The sequence below is a fragment of the Macaca fascicularis genome, chromosome 4 (genome assembly GCF_037993035.2).
Source record: "Macaca fascicularis isolate 582-1 chromosome 4, T2T-MFA8v1.1".
NCBI lineage: Eukaryota > Metazoa > Chordata > Mammalia > Primates > Cercopithecidae > Macaca > Macaca fascicularis.
Window position 1 is genome coordinate 65,714,068 of NC_088378.1, and position 15,874 is coordinate 65,729,941.

The 15,874-nt window shown below is 41.0% G+C and overlaps 1 protein-coding gene across 5 annotated transcripts in view; it reads left to right on the top strand.

Moving 5' to 3' along the window:
* Nucleotides 1–15,874, top strand: part of ZDHHC14 (zDHHC palmitoyltransferase 14) — a 299,524-nt gene that overhangs the window by 1,535 nt on the left and 282,115 nt on the right. The gene's annotated exons all lie outside the window — the stretch shown is intronic.

Consider the following 15,874-nt stretch of genomic DNA (forward strand, 5'->3'; position numbering starts at 1 on the left):
CTTCGACGAATAATTGAGGAATCTTGGTTATTTCAGGTTTCAAAGTATCGGCTACCTAGTTTGCCCTGGATAGATCCTTTCATTCTCCAGCCTCTTACATGCTCACTCTGGATTCACAATTTCTTATTTGCCATAAGGTTTCTAAACTCTTCACTTTCAAAAAGGTTGCAATAAAATGTCCGAAACAAAGAATTTGGGAACACGTGAAAGGAGATTTTAGGTCTGTTAAGGAAGAGGATGACACTACATGACAACTTCTGATTCCAGAAAGAGTCTGGACTTTAGGGATTATATCTGGGGAAAAAGAAAAGTGCATGCAAGTCTTCACCGTTTTCAGGAAAATCAAATTGACCAGTAGCAACTGTCCTCCTGCCAACTAATGAAAGGTCTTCTTATTTATTAACAGTGATTAGATAAAGCATTCCAATCAATTTCAATTGCTCTCTTTGCATGCAACATTTGGAATGCAACTCCTTATGTAATTTCTGGTATCCTATGTTCAATGAAAGGTGGAGTTACTTTTTTCCCCCCAGAATTTAAAAAAAGCAATATATTTATAGGGAGTTCTTTGGGCTTCCCAAATCCTGGGTTTTATTGGGCATGATACTCCTTCAGTCTCCGCCTCCTCCTGTTGGGTAGGCTTAATTAAAACCTTTTGAATTTATTTACTTTTGTTTCTGAGTAGGATTAATAGGCTCTAATTTCGTGCCGGGCTTTTGCTCTTCCAAATGCTGTCTCAATTGGAAATGAATGATCTCTTGACAATGTAATACTTGTCACTCAAAACCCTCTGACTCTCAGGAGAAATGTTTTGTATCTGGACACTGCTCTGATGAGCAGTTTTAACAGGACTGAGTTAGACCAGGCAATGAGAAGGATGTCAGATTTAAGCAAATTCCCCTTCCCCAGTTCTTCTCACACACAACTCCTCTCCCCCATTTCCGATGGTGTGTGCACTTCTCCGGGTCCCCCTTTGATGTTTAGGTTCTGTATCTGTTTGACACTAGTAAGTAGAGTCAGTGGGGGACCTGTGGACGGGAGGGGAAGGGTGTGAACAGTCATTCAGAGTGGCAGGGAGACTCACTCTACTTATGCTGCTGTTGCTCCCATGGGCCCCCACTGAGAGCAGCCTCTTGTCCTTACAGACCCTGGAAACTGGAAGAAGGGGCACAGAGGTTCCCCATGAGTTTATGTTATGTGTTAGGATAAACACCGGCACTGGAGCCATGATGCCGTGTGGTTTAACAGAAATGCCATCTCTTTAATGGCAGATTTAGTTACAGGTGCTCCTCTAGTTGCAGAGTATTCACTGTGTTCCTAATGTTTTTTTTTTTTTAAATCTTGAACAGATCCAAATCGGCACTTTTGCTCTTTTAGCGATTTTAACTGTGGAGAAAATGGGTTAATTTTGTGGTTCTGTTGCAGAGCTCCAGCCACAAGTGTGCTCCATGGAGAATGATGAATATTTCATATTCTGTATATACCCAAATCCCCACTGTATGGTTAGGGATTCCCCCAGTTATTACTTAACATCTTTTATTTTGTTCATTCAAACATAGCTTCTAACCAAACCATCATAAATTCATTTTTGTTTCTTGATCTCTGCGTGTATTTTTTCAAGAGTTCCCAAAAGTCCTCACTAGCAGGTTGTTAGGGATCTTTCTCTGCGTCAGTGTTGTGTTAACTGATGACTGTAGGAATAAATGTGTGCGCTGGGATTTTATTAGCTACTGTTTGCAGCATCTTTTTTTATATCAGCTCTGTGGGAGTGTATGTGTGTATATGTGTGTGTGTTTGGTCTCCATGGGTGTTTCTTCAACTAGGCAATTTGACATTTCCAGAAAGCAAGAGGCCCATCCTAGTATGATGCCTCTGTTCAGAAAAATCAGAGGCTGTTCAAGCTATAGAATATTATGGTTTAGCTGAGAATATTTGTCACTGCATTGCTTTCAAGTTCTTTATTCATAAGTTAAATAACCAATTTGACCAAATTAATTTGCTAGAGACCAAAGAACAAGTTAACCCCATGCAGAGAAAGAAAATACCAACAGGCCAATCCCTAAGCGAGATCCAGAAGAAATGCCAGTACTGCCTGCCCCTGGCCTGCCCTTCTCCTGCCTTCCTCTAGTTATTTATTGAACACATACTATGTGGTCCCCTATTTTGATTGTTTAATTTCATGTCTAGATAGCTTTTTTAAAATTTATTTTTAATTTTTTATAGAGATGGAGTCTGCCTATATTCCCCAGGCTGGTCTTGAACTTCTGGCTTCAAGTGATCCTCCTGCCTTGGCCTCCCAAAGTTCTGGGATTATAGGTGTGAACCACTGCACCTGACTATCAGGTCCAGATAGCTTTTTATTGGAGACAGAGTCTCACTGTGTTGTCTAGGCTGGAGTGCAGTGGCACAATCATGGCTCACTGTAGCCTCGGCCTCCCAGGCTCAAACGATTTTCTCTTCTCAGTCTTCTTAGTAACTGGAACTGTAGGTGTGCACCACCATGCCCAGCCAAGTTTTGTATTTTTTTGCAGAGACATAGGGGTCTCACTGTGTTGCTCAGGCTGGTCTCAAACTCCTGGGCTCAAGTGATCCTCCTACCTTGGCCTCCCAAAGTGCTGAGTATAGGCGTGAACCACCACACCTGGCTATCATGTCTAGATAGCTTTTAATGTTAGTAAAATTCATTGTCAAACATTAGAATTGTGTTTCGCCAGTTACACAAAAGCAAATGAAAAGTGTGACAAGAAGAACGAATAACTTAGTCATTTAGTTTTAGCCCTCCCTTGTCTGCAATTCTTCTCTTATCCCAGTTCTCATTCCTGATCTTGCACAGATGGACAAGAAAGTTTATCCAAGAGAAATGAACTTACTAGAACTCAGCAACAGGTGTTGATACAGTCTTCAACCCCTGGAGAAAGGCAGGGTAGGAATGATTATTCCCACATCTAAGACGAAGTGACAGAGGCTTGGTGAGGTTAGTCACCTAGGGTCGCACAGCTAATTAGTGGGAAGGCTTCTGGCTGCAAAGCCAGTGCTGTTTCTGACTAATTGTGCTGCTCCTCGTTCAAGTCTAGAGTACTGGTTAAAGGCATGGATTTTGAAAGGACAGACCCTAAGCTTATTACTAGCAGTATAACCCTGGGCAAATGATTGGTCTTTTTTAAGCCTTAGTTTCCCAGTCTGTAAACTGAGATTAATAATAATCTACCTTTAAATGATGGGAAGATTAAATGGAGAACGTATACTCTGCATAGTATACGGTATAGTATATACAGTACCGTATATGCTATACTGTGTACCAGTGTTTGGTACATAGCAAGGGCTCAATAAATGGTTCATATTGTTAGAGTAAACCTTCGAAGTAGCCCCCGCAAGGACTCTGGTCACCTTTTTTTGAGAGCATTTTGAGGAAGGGAACATGTAGGTTAATAAGCAACTGTGACTGTGAAAAACTCAGAACTGTGCAGTCTGCTATTAAAGTAAAGACCTGGCCGGGCACAGTGGTTCATGCCTTTAATCCTAGCACATTGGGAGGCTGAAGCAGGAGGATTACTTGAGCCCAAGAGTTCGAGACCAGCCTGGGCAACATAGTGAGACCCCATCTCTAAGTTTTTAAATAAAAATTTAAAAATATAAAAATAAAATAAGCTCCTTTGTGTGAGTCCAAGGAGCCTCTGTGAAACTGTGGCTTTGCTGTTACCCATTCAGAATGGGAGTCCTTCAGGGATGTCTGGGGACCTGTCCTTATCCAGACTGGATTTCATTTTTGTATTTGAAGCCACCATCCCAGAACAGTGAAGACAGTACAGAAAGCTACTAGAAGCAACCAGATGCAATACTGTAGTCTTTCTCAAGCAAGGAGGGACTGCTTGTCTGTTGGCGTCTTTATGCACCGTGTGGAGTACTGATGAAAAGTGACAGCATTTCATAGCTGTGTTTAGGGGAGGTGGGGAGTCGACTGCAGTGCTATCCAGACAGCTCACCCTCTTTGCAGCTATTAAGAGTCTCATCAAGGCTGTCTATGCAATGTCGTCATTCTCACATTCCCAGAAGTAGAATTTGAAAAGATCAGTGAACATTAACAATTTCTTCTTCTCCCTGACATATGCACACATACAGCCTGCTTTTGTTTATAGTTATAATTTTTAAAATACAAAGTCTTTGGTCCTGAAATATTAAACTGTCATAGTCTTGCTTACTGGGGTAGAAGGAAGGAAGGAAACTAGGAGGTTGAGTGAGGTTTGTGTTTTCAGCAGCATTTATGAGGTGAGGAAGGTCTGCTTAGATCTGGGGCTTGACTGGGTCTCCCCATTCTACACTGTCACCACAGACAAGTTTGGACGTGTTCCTGGGGCTCAGACACTTGAGAATGTGGGGACATTCTCAAATTTCTCATCACTAGAAGTCTATTGATGTTTTGTTTAAAAAACCTTTCTTTCTCTCTTTTCCTCCCTCCTTCCTTCCCTTCTTCTTTTTACATTTAGCTAATTCCTCTGAAACAAATGATGAATAATTGGGGAGTCAGTAGAACTGGGATCATGTTTGCTTTGAAGATGGAACTTGGGGCTCTCCCCTGAAAATAAAAGTGTCATTTCCAAGAACGTCTCTGTTATAGACGGGTAACTTTTATTTTCTAGTAGAGGGTGCTGCCTTTATAACATATAATGACCCCATATTTTCTTACCACACCCTGACCATGCAGAACTGCATCAACCTCTCCACCATCTCAGAAAACATCTGCATAGGGTCTCATCTGTTTTTTCCAAGTGCTGGCCATGCTGTGCATCATAGAACACCATGGGGTTGATACAGACAATACATGACCCTCAGGACCTTACCACAGGACAGTTCCTAGGAACATAGTACATGGAGCCAAGGACATTTATAATCCACTGTGGTTCCACAAGAACTTTAGGTGACTTCAAAACCTTATGATCCATTGACATGAAAGCACTAACCCATTCATTTGTGTACGTGATCAACACATGTCAGTTCCTTGAGGATAGGGACTGGCCTTGTTCACTGCTGTATCCCCAGGGCTTAGAATAGTACCTGGTCTATAATAGCAAGCTCCCAGTAAATATCTACTGTTTAATGAAGTAATGGTAATATTGAAACACTTCAGAAAATACCTTGCTTGTGCTTTAGTTTTTGCGTTTTGTAAAGCTCTGTACATTAATAAAGTTTATAATTAATAATGTCTTGTAGAACACATTTGCCTCAGAAACTTTGATTATTTGATGTAATTCTTCTGAATTTAAGTGTGTTAATTAAAGCAGAAGGAAAAGCTTTTCTTAGTTATTTAGAAAACTAGTGATAACACTGGGATGTTCTCTTGGCTAACCAAGACTTCTTTCTAGTATTTATTTTTGAACTAAATGCTTTAAGCAAATAAAGCACTCTGGGATATATTTGAATGTTACCTAACAACCACCAGCACCTAGAATAATTTCTCATTTTATAGGCTCTTCACTTTGGACACTTGAATTTATCTAATAAAACTCTTAAGGATACTATTGACTACACATGTTTTATTGTGTTCCCTTTTAGCTAGTGGGAAGTGATACTAAATTGTGCAGAAAGGACTCCTCTAGGTTCCTATAATAAGATAATGATGGTTAATTATTTGATGGGCCATGTCTGCATATCCTGGATTTTTTTTTCTTTTTCAGTACAGTGTTGCACATAATTTATTCATGGCAGAGTTATTATGTCTTAGCAAGAAAATTTAAATTAAAAGTTGCAAGGAAGTGCATTTTTATTTTATAGCTGAGGTTGTTAGGAAAGTGAAAAACAGTGGTGATCAATAGATACTTAATTAGTTACATCCAGGAATTTGGATCTAATAAAATGTCAGTTGATTCAGATAAGCGTTGGGGACTAACCTAATGCTTTTGTTCAGTTCATCACTAAATATGAAGGTTGGTCCCATTTCAAACTTATTTTTATAAACTGGATGATCTTCTACCTCCCTAATTTCCATCTTTTAAAAAATGTAATGTGAGATTGATACAGAAGATGATATATAACACTTACAAGTTTTGAAGTAAAATACTGTAAAGAGCAGCCATGAAACTACCACCCAACCCAAGAAGCTCATCAACACCAATGCTTTGAGTCTACTCGGTCCTCTGTCTTGGCCCAGTCACATCTACCTGCCCCTCCTTGAGGTCGTCACAGTCTGAGCTTGGTAATTATCAGCACCTTGCTTTGTCTTCTCTCAGAGACTTTGAGTGTGTGTATTCCCAAACAATAGGTTGTTTGGTTTGGTTTATTTTTCTTTACAAATATGGTATCATGCCATATGTAGTCTTTTAAAAATGCTAACATTGATTTAATATGGATTTAACATAAGATAGCATCACAGCATAGGATTTAAGGCAGTCTGTTCATGAATCCATGTAATTCTGCAGATGGCATAACTTTTATTTTGGAATGATTTCAAACTTCCAGAAAGGTTGCAAGACTAAAGAACTCTGTATACTCTCCATTCAGATTCATCAATTGTTAACATATTTCTGCAACTATTTCTGTCTTTTTCCCTCTCTCCCTCAATCTTGCTATTAACAGTTTCCCCCTCAGACCGCTGAAGAGTAAGTTGCAGATATTATGTTCCTTTACATCCAAATACTTCTGCATGTAATTTTTAAGAAAAAGGATGTTCCCACATAAATAAAGTAATGGTATCAGTTTTAGGAAATCTAACATGGATACAACAGTCCACACTGAGATTTTGCCATTTGTCCCAATATTGTTGGGTTTATCATCATGATATTTGTTTTGTATTTAACTAATGTGTATTTTGTTTCTCTTTTCCACCTTTTGACTTCTTTTAGATGAATTGCACATTTTTAGTATTTCATTTTATCTTTAACAAAATTTTAGGCTACATTTCTTTGTGCTATTTTTATTAGTTTTAAGAGATTACAATGTGCATTTTTAACCTATTACAGTCTATCTCCAAATAATAGTATTATTATTCACAAATAATGCAAGAAATAGAAAACATTATAATTCCTCTTACTCATTCCACCCTTTGTACCCATTGTCATATATTTTACATCCATATATGCTGTAAAGCCAGTAAATGTTATTATTTTTAAACAATCAGTAGTATTTAAAATAAAAATAAATTTATGTAAAATAAATATATTTTAAAACACATATACACATGTAGAAGATATAACACATATATACATATGTACATATATTAAATAGAGATAATTTTAAATGGACTTTTATATTTATCCTCATGTATTTACCATTTCTGGTACTCTTCATTTCTTCTAATTATATCACTTTCCTTTGGCTTAAAGTACTTTCAGCATTTCTTATATGCAAGTCTGCTGGTGACAAATTATCTTGGTTTTTGCTTTTTCTGAAAAAGTTTATTTTTGCCTTAATTTTAAGAGCACATTTTTACTAGATATAGAATTCTAGGTTGATAGTCTTTTTCCTATCAGACCTTTGATGATATTAGCCCATTGTCTTCTGATCTCTTGTTTCTGATGAGAACTTAGTTGTTATTTTTTTTAGCATTTCTCCCCATATGTCATGTGTGATATTTCTCCAGCTGATTTTCTCTTTATCTTTTTTTTCAGTGGTTGGAATATGATAACATGCCTATGTATGGTTTTCTGTACATTTATCCCACTTGGGGTTTGCTGAACTTCTTGGATCTGTGGATTGATATCTTTCATCAGTTTGGGAAATTTTTTCATTCTTTTTTCAAATATTTCTTTAGTACCTCTTTAATTATATATGATATCATTTTATATAGTCCCATACTTTTTAGATACTTTATTCCATGTTTTTGTCAATTATTTTCTTTTCCTCTTTGTGTTTTAGTTTGGATAATTCCTGTCAGGTTGTCTTCAAGTTTAATATTTCTATGTTAAGTCAATTTTGATATCTTATTTTTTTATTTTGAGCACTTCTACACTTAAAAAATAGTTTTTAAGGAGTCTCCATTATTCTGCTGAAATCCTCCATCTGTTCATGGTTGGGTTAATATTTTCTGCTAGATCCTTTAACATGTTTATTAATCATCCTTTAATAATTCCAACATCTACATCATTTCTGAATCTGTTTCTTTGGACTGTTTCTTCTCTTGATTATGGGTTATATTTTCTTTCTTCCTTCAAGCTTGTAATTTTTTTATTGCATGCCAGACATTGTATATAAGAGAATTATAAAGTCTATAGTAAGTTAAATTATTTTTTTCAGACCACTAGTGTGCATGAGTCAATCTAGTTTGTAATGGAAACAGGTTTGGGCCTTGGGGAAGTTTCAGTTAGATTCATTTTATCACTGGCTTCAAATGTTTTGAGGGCAGAATCAGGACTTCCCCCTTAGCAGGGCTTGAGATCTGAGCCCTGGAAAAACTCTGGAGGTTTTTAAATGCTTTACAGCCTAAGAGCAGCTTACGAAACTGTGGGAGATTTCTGTTTTTCAGCCTGACTGCTGGCTTTTTGGGTCACTGGGAAGTTGTCTTTGTGTTCAGTCTTGCACCAAGTTTCTGTACCTCAAGAAATCTGCACAGCTGCTGTGCCACAGCTTTTGGAGGGCTGTTGCAGTGGTCTGAGTGAAGGCCTGGAGTACCTCAGAGTGACTTTCTCAGTTTTTACATTCTGACCCTTTATACCATACCCTGAAGCAAGGTCCTGTAGGCTTCAGAGAAGATGTCTCTCTAGTCTCCTGCCCTACCCCCAGCCTTTGGTGTAGTTTTGTTGTGTTTTTGGTAAAGAAAGAGTGGCTGGTGGCTAGGCCTCCTTGGAATTATAATTCATATGGCAGTCCACATATGGCCATTAATGTGGGTTAAAAATTTAGCTGATTTCTCCTCACTCCTGTTTATGGTGGATTCCTATTCTTCCTGCTGCTTTGCTGGGGAAGGAAGCAGCTGTTGGCCTTTTTTCTCTTGGGAAGGACTTGACACATTTAGGCTTCTTTGCATTCTAAGCTCCCTGACAGATTTTTTTCAGACTATACTTTTGTAGCTAATCTGGCTTGTTCTCATTGTTAGAGTGGGAGTGATTGCTCTCACAACTTTCAACTTGTGATTGTTAAAAACTTAATACTGTATTTCTCAGATTCATTTATGTTGTTGCATATATATGTAATTCATTTTTATTGCTGTAGGATTTGATTTGTGTAAATATGCCCGGTTTATTCCTCATATGCTTTTTAATCTTTCTTTCTTTGACTTCTTACTGATTCTTGGCCTTTGCCGTCATTTTGTATGTAATGCAGAATCTGCAAGACTCTGTTTTACAGATTTTGATCCTCTTAAATGTGTCCTGCCAGTGACTATGACATCTAGACCCAAATGCTTAGGCCTGGATAAGTGAGAGAGAACTTAGCATGGGATTCATTGGCTTTTACGTGATATTAAAATATTTATTACAATGATAAGTCCTAGCTATCAACTGATCATTGAAGTTGTATACAATTAATAGCATGGTTTATAGAAATGTATATCCTTATGATGAGTGAGGTACTTTATCACAGATCTTCCTCTCCTAGCTTAATTTGATGCCAATTTTTCTTGATTTTAAAAGAAAGCTAATTTTTTTTTCTTTTCTTTATCCCTTATAATATGTTGTGCCTTGAAGCTCTTCTCTGATCTCATACCTAATGTGTGTACAGTCCCCTGTGTGTGTGGGGGGACTTCTCATGTAGCCAGCTTTCTTTGGAAGACTTGACAGCAAGGGTTTCTGATTGAACCAGCCAGGCCTCTGCTCTTGTAGACTTTCTAGTCTTTGGTGCTTACCTGAGAGAAAAAAATTGTTTCCTCTGCCACGACTGGACCCAGAATGAAGAGAAAGGGGTGTGTGTGTGTGTGTGTGTGTGTGTGTGTGTGTGTGTGTGTTGATCCCCCTTGACTCCAATCCTCCTATCTGTAGAAGTTAGATGATCTTTAATTTAGGTCTGTTTTTGCCTTTACCTCCTTTTCCCTTCATAGCTGGAGCTAACATACCATTAGGGTAGACCTCCCTGTCCTCTTCTAGAGACTTTGGACATATACTTGATTTCAACTGCCATGGCACTTTTTTATTTTATAACAATTAAAAAATTTTTTTTTGAGATGGAGTTACCCACGCTGTTGTTGCCCAGGCTGGAGTGAGTGGCGCCATCTCAGCTCACTGCAACCTCTGCCTCCCGAGTTCAAGCAATTCTCCTGCCTCAGCCTCTCGAGTAGCTGGGGTGATAGGCATGCACCATCACACCCAGCTAATTTTGTATTTTTAGCAGAGACGGGATTTCTCCATGTTGGTCAGGCTGGTTTTGAACTCCCGACCTCAGGTGATTCGCCTGCCTCCGCCTCTCAAAGTGCTGGAATTACAGACATGAGCCACCGCGCCCAGCCTATTTTAGAACAAGTTAAGCACACTTTAGTGCACCATTTAAAAACAGCAATATAATCATTTCTGTACATCTTCAAACTAGATTTTAAAAACTGCTGACTTCCATGCTGTTGAGAGCCATGGGAATGAGGCGGGGCACAGCAAGGCAGCTGATAGAGGAGGGTGTAGCCAACGGCCCTGCCTGTGACTTGCCCTGAGATAATCTTATCAGTGGAGGAATGGCGATCTAACCCACTTGGGAAGGAATTTGAGCTCTATAAGTCTGCTATCTTTTGGTGGTTTTCAGGCATGGCTCATGAATACAAGGCAACAGCTTATTTTAACTCTAAATACCAGAGTCTATTCGAGATGTTACTTCTACTTGCTGATAAATGATTGCTCTTCTTGTACTGATCATAGAAATAAAATAAGCCTCTAAAATGTGTGTTCATGGCTACTTCCTTGACATAATCTGGTATTTTTCTCAGTTTTCACTTTTCCCTTTCTCTCATAAGATCTCTCGTAAGTGTGCCATCTCTCGTGGTATGAGATACTGTGACTACTTTTTCTTTCTTTGAAACTTTTTCTGTAACTTCTAGGATGTTCCTCTCCCACTTACCTTTAGTTAATTTCCTTTTCCCCTGCATCACGTATCTCTTCTTTCTTGCTTGCTTTTAATTAACTTTGTTCCTCTTTCTCCGGCCTGACTTACTTTCCTAAGCAAGTTTGCACGGTCATGGTGGTTGCTCTGGCCTTTTCAAATGTGACCTTCATCTCTGTGTCTCTGTCCCCTGCTTAAAGCACCTGCCCCCGACCTGGCATTTCCTGTTGCCTGTAGAGATCTTTGCTGAGGTGTCCTCTGATTTCCAGAAAGCAAGTCATTGAAAGCTGAATGGCCTGCAGTTTCTTCTCAATAGAGAGTCTCAGGGCCCCACCGCTCTCAGGAAAGAACATTTCCTGGGTTGCAGAACTGTGGCCTGGGAACATTCTCACTTCCACCCTTCCCGCCTACCGGTAGCCATCAGGCTCTGCGCCTCCTTTCCTTCCGTGTCTCTTAAACTGCATTCTTCCTCTCTGTGTCTATACTTAAGGTTCTGGTTCACAATCATTTCACAGATTCTTTGACACTTTTCCCATAAATAGGTGGAGTCTGATTCCTCTCCTCTGGAATATGGGCCAGCCCACGTATGAAGGACAGAATGTGGCAGAAATGATGCTGTGTGATTTCCAAGGCGAGGTTAGAAAACATGGCAAGGTTTCCACCTGCCTCTCCCTCTCTCTCTCTCTCTCTCTCTCTCTCTCTCTCTCTCTCTCTCTCTCTCTGTCACTTGGGACATGCACCTTTGGAGCCCTGAGCTGCCACATAAGAAGTCTAGCTCCCTGGACACCCCTGTAATACAGAGGCCGTGTAGAGGGGTTTAGACCACATAGCAATAGAGGTGACAGTGGAACCCCAGCTGAGTAAATGAACCTTCACATAATTTGAATTCCCCACCTCCATGACCCCACCCCACTCCCACTTTTTTGAGTCATCCCAGTGAAAGCCAAATGGAGCAGATATGAAGAGTTCCTGCTGAGCTCTGCCTAAATTGTACAGTGATGAACAAAATAACATCATCGTTGCTTTAACTCACTGTATCTTGGGACACTTTATTATACAGCCACAGTAACTAGAAAACTGAACTGCCACAATGTTTCAAATGAAGTGTTGGGACTGGTTTGGGGCATGCAGTGATTCATGTATGACCAACAACACTAAAGTTACAGTGCTGAAGTTTGAGAATTTAAAAAATAAATGGTGAATCCAGGGTCAGCTCTTTCCACTCCCTTCCATTCCAGAATGCTTCTTTGAGCAGGAGAGACAGGGGTTGCGACCAATTCATGCACCCATGATTTTGCCCAGTCCCAGCACTTGCTTGGCAGAAGCTGCCCTTCATCTCATGTGCCCTGGTGGGAAAGTAGTGAGTACTGACAGTTTAGGCCCTCACCACCCCACGCCTGGATGGTGTTGCCAGCTTTCTTCCTCACTCCCTGTCTCTATTTTTCTTTTTATTTGTTTATTTTTTTGAGATAAGGTCTTGCTCTGTTACCAAGGCTAGAATGTAGTGGCATGATCATAGCTTACCACGGCCTTGACATGCTGGGCTCAAGCAATCCTCCCATCTCAGCCTCTGGAGTAGCTGGAACTACAGGCATATACCACCACACCTAGCTAATTTTTTTTTTTTTTTTTTTTTTTTTTTAGTAGAGATGGGGTCTCACTATGTTGCCTAGGCTGGTCTTGAATTCCTGAGCTCAAGTGATCCTCCCACCTCGGCCTCCCAAAGTGCTGGGATTACAGGTGTGAGCCACCACACCTAGCCTCTCTGTCTGTATTATTCCTTCACTCTGGCCTTAAAAATCCCAAGTTCCACTGGGCGTGGTAACTCATGCCTGTAATCCCAGCACTTTGGGAGGCTGAGGCCGGCGGATCACGAGGTCAGAAGATTGAGACCATCCTGGCCAACATGGTGAAACCCCGTCTCTACTAAAATACAAAAAGTTAGCTGGACATGGTGGCACATGCCTGTATTCCCAGATACTTGGGAGGCTGAGGCAGGGGAATCACTTGAACCCAGGAGGTGGAGGTTTCAGTGAGCTGAGATTATGCCACTGCACTCCAGCCTGGTGACAGAGCAAGACTCTGTAAAAAAAAAAATAAAATAAATAAAATAAAATAAAATAAATAAAAAAAATCCCAAGTTTCTTACTATACTGTGTCTGTTACATATATAGTGATACACTCATACACCTATTGGGAAACTAAATCTGTGCAAAACTGTATAAAATCAGTACTTGAGGCCTTTCTATTTTTCTCATAATTTATTAAGAGCAACAGATGAGAGTCTCTGTTCCCTAAGATCTCAGCGTATAGCAGTCCTGTTGATGTAGATCTGTTTTTGCCTTTACCTCCTTGCCCCTTTATAGCTGGAGCTAACATACCATTAGAGTAGACCTCCCTGTCTCCCTCTAGACATAGAAACACAGCTCTCTTAGGGACATCTTTTTGACACTGTCATGTACCAGGATGTTCACCCCTCTCTGGGTTAGTGAGAAGGCCAGGGGCCTGTTTCACCTGCCTGCCATGCTGTTGACACACCAAGGCCTTTCCAGAAATAGCCTATGGTGGCCTTGTGGTCTGCAGAGCCTTGCTGTCCCACAAGGGGACAGCTAGGCAAGTAATGACTCCTAGCAAGCTGATCTTTCCAGCAAGCCTCAGATTTATATAATCAAAGCAATTTATCATCTTGAATGCTCCTATTTAGGGGTCTTTTAATGCCATGAGTTTCCCATACTCACATTCTTGATGGCAGATAAGGGCATTTTTGAACATAAAATCCAAAGTCAAGTTAAATTCTGCAGCTATATATGGTCTATTTGTCTTTTTAAGCAGGAAGAAGAATTCTTTACTTAAATTATCTCACACTTACAAACTTGGTACAGATTTTCCTGCCTCTCTTTAAGATTGAAACCCATTCAAATTAAATTTCAGCATGGCCCTAACATACACAGTCAAATGGTGATGATGGCTCTATTTAGGAAACACACTGAATTTGTGTTTGTGTTCTTATTCTATTAGCTATAAGCATATTTTGCACAGATATTTCAAAAGGTATACTCTTGTCTGCTTAAAGGTAGCTAGATACTGAATGTTGGAGAAGCCCACTCTTCCCATCATAAAATTACTACTTAGGATTAACAGTGTTTTATATAGAAACTGTATTTCTTCTTTGGCTCAAAAAAAATAAAGGTAGGAAGCATTGCTTTTAAGCTGTATGCCTTTATTGAGCTAGGAAACTACTAACATTCTGTTTTTTAATTTAGAAGTTGAAGTGGCAATGAAGTAGAGTTCCACTTATTTCTATCTAAGTTCTCTGCCTCTTGGCTTCGGATGGTGAGACAAGGAATGATCTACCAGGACAATGTCATCCCCTTGAACCTTAGATAAAGATTATTCTTGAGTCTTATGTGAAATTGTTGATTTTGGATGGTTGTGTGGATTTGTGGACCGTAGTTGGTATTGTCAAGAAAGATCTCAGGTTTCCCTGAATGGGAGCCCCAGTCAAGCGTAAAGGGGGAGACTTAAGTTTGGAAATAAATGGAGAGTCGTTCTCCTTACTGCCCATTCTCTCTTCCCCCAGAATTAGTTTTCTTTTGCTGCTGTAATGAATTGTTACAAACAGTGGCTTGAAACAACACAGATTGATTATCTTACAGTCTGTACATCAGAAGTCTAGTCTAATCCTGCTCTTCCTGGGCTACAATCAGGGTGTCAGCAGGGCTGTGTTCCTTCTGACAGCTGTAGGGGAAATTCTCTTTCCTTGCCTTTTTCGGCTTCTGGAGCTATCTTGCAGCCCCCTCCCTCCATCCTCAAAGCCAGCAAGGCTCCGTGTCTTCCTTCCATCATCACACGCCCCTCTGCCTGCAGCCAGGAAGGGCTTTCTGCTTTTAAGAACCCATGGGATTGCTCTGGGCCCACCTGGATGACCCAGGAATTTCAGCTCAAGGCCCTTAATGTATCACAGCTGCAGATTCCCTTTGGTACTGTAAGGTAATGTGTTCACAGGTTCTGGGGATTAGGATGTGGATGTTTTGGGGGAACGTTATTCTCCCTTCCACACCCAGATTCTTCTTGTTCCCTGTACGAAGCTGGACTTGAACTTCTGAAGACTTTTCTGCATCCCTCTGAGGGGGGCAGTCCCGAGACAGTAGGAGGTAGGAGGGGATTATTTGTCTGGCTGACCACAGTGTCTATTATGGTTAATGACACTTGCCTTTTGCAGATGGGTCTGCCATCCAGCGCAGAGACACAGGCTTTGGGGAGACAAACCCAACTGCCAGGGGAGAGAGAGGGAGTCCAGCCTGGCAGGCAGCATGGGGTTAGCTCCCCAGCCCCACCAGCTCCCCAGCTCCCCAGCTCACCAGCCCCCAGCTCCCCAGCGCCCCAGCCTCACAGCTCCCCAGATGGCCCCAGGTAGGCAGAGACTGGGGCAGAGGAGACAGAGTGGACAGTGACTGGATTCGGTAGAGTGTGGAAACAGGGACGTGTGTCCCTAGGGAGCAGGGTCCCTGTCCCAAGTCTGATGGACCGCTAGAAGCTTTTGCCCAGCAGGCTGGGTGGACCCAAAAGCGCCAGGCCAGGCTGCAGTCCTCGAGGGAACCTGGCAGGGTCAGGGCAGGGATGTGGTTACTTCCACTGGCGTCATGTCAGGATGGAGGGGCGGCCTGCCGGCAGGGGGAAGAGTCTCTAATGCCAGCTGGGGCAGTTGCTGCTCCATCCCCTATGGGGCTAAATTGAGGGCCTGCTGAGCCATCCTTCATCTGGGGGGAAGAAAGGGAAGCGGAGGCTGGAGGCCAGGCTGAATCTGACATCTAACTCAATTTCCTTCTCAGTGTGGGATAGTCCTGTCTCCTCCAAAGAAGATTTTAAAGTACATGAGTGTCCCGCTGCCCCCACCAAGACAGAATAATGGGAATGATTACTGTTG